This window comes from Mandrillus leucophaeus, unplaced genomic scaffold (genome assembly GCF_000951045.1).
Source record: "Mandrillus leucophaeus isolate KB7577 unplaced genomic scaffold, Mleu.le_1.0 Scaffold195, whole genome shotgun sequence".
NCBI classification, from domain to species: Eukaryota; Metazoa; Chordata; class Mammalia; order Primates; family Cercopithecidae; genus Mandrillus; species Mandrillus leucophaeus.
In genome coordinates this window covers 1,437,747-1,440,765 of record NW_012101976.1, presented here as the reverse complement: position 1 = coordinate 1,440,765, position 3,019 = coordinate 1,437,747, and the positions used below count along the sequence as shown (strand labels likewise).

The following is a 3,019-nucleotide window of genomic DNA, read 5'->3' as shown; positions in this document are numbered from 1 at the left end:
AGGGTTTTGCCATGTTGGCCAGGCTGGTCTCGAACTCCTGACCTTAGGTGATCTGTCCACCTCAGCCTCCCAAAGTGCTGGGATTACAGGTGTGAGCCACTGTGCCCAGCCTTTTGCTGGGTTTTAAAGCAGCTCTCCCTACATTTCATGCTTCACCACCTACGAGGGTGAGGCTCAGGGTGAAACTCAGAGCAGGGTGCGAGATAACTTCAGGTATCTCCATGCTCGAAGCCCTGACCTACTGTATTGCTCCGAAAGTCTTCCCTGCTGTGGCTGTATCTTTTCCATGTGGATGATCTTGGTTCACTTCCAGCACAGGAATTCTTAACCAGGGCTCCCAGGATGGGCTGGGTGGGTGGAGGTGGAGGATGTCTGCCTCCCCTGAGTTTGTATGGAAAATGTATTCTTTCTGGGAGGGAGTCTATTGCTTTGTCTTTTCAGAAGGGCTCATGGCCCTTCGAAGGTGAAGACCCAGGATGCAAGGTGATCTGTACTTGGCCCACAAGGCCAGGGTCAGGCTGTGGCTGGGCCGGGTGGTGATCCTGCCTCTCACCTGCATGCAGATGCACTTGAGTCCAAACCCCACCCTGGGTAAAGCACGGGCCCACTTATGTCTAGAAGAGACAGGAGTGGGCAGGACAGGTCTCATGTATGCAAAAAAGAAAGTCTCTGAGCATCTCCCAAATGCTAGAAGTTGTTTTGCACCTGTCATCTCTCTTTTTGCTGTGGATGTGGATGGTTTAAAAAACATTCCCTAGATTCCCCCCTCTCATGCAGATTTTTGTATATTCTGATGTCTCTGTCTAAGTCTTAGATAGAAAACGAAAGAGCTGGAGCTGTCGGAGGTGCTGACACCCACCTGCAGTGCTGACTCCATTGGTTTGTTCTTTGAACAGAGGTGTTTTTAAAGGGTACAAGCACACCTGTGGTTCTTCTAGCAGGTCTTCCAGAGAGATTCAGGAGGCAGGGTCATGAGTCCGAGGGACTCTGGGATTCTTACCTTCTGCAAAATATCCCGCAGCAGCTCAGAATCTGGTGAGTCTCTTAACTTTGCTTCTAAGCTCTGTGTGGAGGGGAGAGAGAAATCTCAAGGGCACATTCACGGGAACATTAAACACGCAATAGAATGTGCTGGCAAAGCGTTGTGTGATCTCTCCCTGGGGACGTGGAGCCAGTTGGAAGTGGAAGCCACAGCGGCTGAAAGCCTGACCTTCAGATGTTGCGGGGTGCACCTGGATGAGTGACAGGAAGAAGGCTAGAAGACTGTCTCTTGGCCGCATTAGTCCTGGCTAGTTAGCTGCCACCCGGGTCATGGGCCACCTCCCTGATTGCACGGGTCAGCCAGGAATGACCAGGGCAGCCATGGCACCAGGGTTTGATGGGCTTGCCATCTGAGTTAAAGTGGAAACGCAGAATGTGCCTGTATCAGCCTGGATGACATTGTCCTCTTACAGCGGCCTCAAGCCCAGCAATGAGCTTTGGCTCCCGAGGTAGGCAGTTCATATGTGTCTTGGCTCATAGGTGACACAGGGCAAGGCACTTCATTGCTTCAGAGCTCCTTCCATGCCGTAAAAGGTCCTACAAGACCTGGTCCTAATCCCTCTCTCTGGCCTGTTCTCCCTCCCCCCTGGCCCACTCTGCTCACTCCACTCCAGCTATACTGGCTGCTTTGCTGTTGTTCCTCAACCACCGCTGGCTTGTTCTACCACAAGGCCTTTGCATATCCCGTTCCCCAAGCCGTTCCCATGCCTCACTGCTTCACCACTCAGGCCCCAGTTCAAATGTCACCTCTTTGAGGAAGGCTTCCCTGATTCCCTGACTTTGGTGACTCTTCTCCCCAGTTGCTCCATTCACCATTTCCCTGTTTTATTGGCTTTAAAGCCACTTCTGGTCTTTTCTTGTTTATTCATTTATTTGTTTATTCTCTGGCTCTCCCATGCAAGCAGAGCCTCATCTGTCATGGGTACTGCTGATCCATGGTGCCTGGCTCACGGAAGGCATTTATTAAACATTTGGAGACTGAATAAAAACACTACTTAACACCAACATGCATTTCCCATGAGCTAGGCACTGATCCACAGGCTTTTGTACTCAACCCTGAGAGGTAGGTGTCATTATATCCCCCATTTTATTAATAAGAAAACAATAGCACACAGAGATGCAGTCACTTGCCCAAGGTCACACAGGGCCAGGGACTGTGCCGGGATTCGAAGTAGGCAGGCTGCCTCCTGGGTCTGAACTCTCAACTACTGCACCCGAATCAAACAATCCCTCTGGTCAAATGTGAGTGATAACAATAGTACCCACCTCGTGGGTGTTCAGGGTGAGCCCATCAGCATTCAGCGTGGGCATGTGAACAAATTATAGTCAACACTGAATGGAGACCTATGATGCTTTTATGAAGGTTTCTATTTTGGGTTAAAAATGCACAAATTTCTCCAGACCAGAAATGATCTCTGAGTGCTAAATATTTTATGTCAATGGAATAACACAAATGATTAAGCACCACCCCATAAAATGGGGCAGACCCAGGGAGGAATAGATATCCAAACTGCCTCATGCCAGTGAGCTCACCGCACATGAATTACAAATGGGGCCGGGTGCATTAAGCCCCTCTGCTGGCAGAAGGGAGGGTGCTGCCTGCCATGAGCCTGTGCTGTGGATGGCAGGTCCCCAGGGCGACGAGAGGCCACCCCCTCCCTTCTCTGTCTCTTCCATCACAGGCGTGAGAGCCTCAGCGCATGAGCCGATTCTGTGCAGTGCTCGATGTACAGATGAGAACACTGAGCCACGAGGGACAGCCTGTGATCTGGTCACCGCGCTCGGGAGAACGTGGTTACCCGCGGTCCTGAGGGCGCTGACTTTTTAGAATGGGCGAGGGCAGCTGTGTCCCAGTGACCAGAACGATTACTGCCTTTAAAAAGTCGTGAAAACGATCGTGAACTGTACCCCACACCGAGCGCGCGTCCGCCCCCAGCCGACCGTGGAGCCGCCCCCAGCCTCCGCCGCAGGAGGGGTG

The 3,019-nt window shown here is 51.7% G+C and overlaps 1 protein-coding gene across 1 annotated transcript in view; it reads right to left on the bottom strand.

Annotated features, from left to right (window-relative positions):
• EEF2KMT (eukaryotic elongation factor 2 lysine methyltransferase) overlaps positions 1-3,003 on the bottom strand; it is a 13,615-nt gene extending 10,612 nt beyond the window's left edge. Inside the window, exons 1-2 of the mRNA XM_011978453.1 lie at positions 2,841-3,003; positions 1,001-1,063 (exon numbers count right to left, since the gene is read on the bottom strand). The gene's annotated coding sequence lies outside the window, so the exon portion shown is untranslated. The remainder of the gene's footprint in view (positions 1-1,000; positions 1,064-2,840) is intronic.
• Positions 3,004-3,019: the final 16 nt, after the last annotated feature.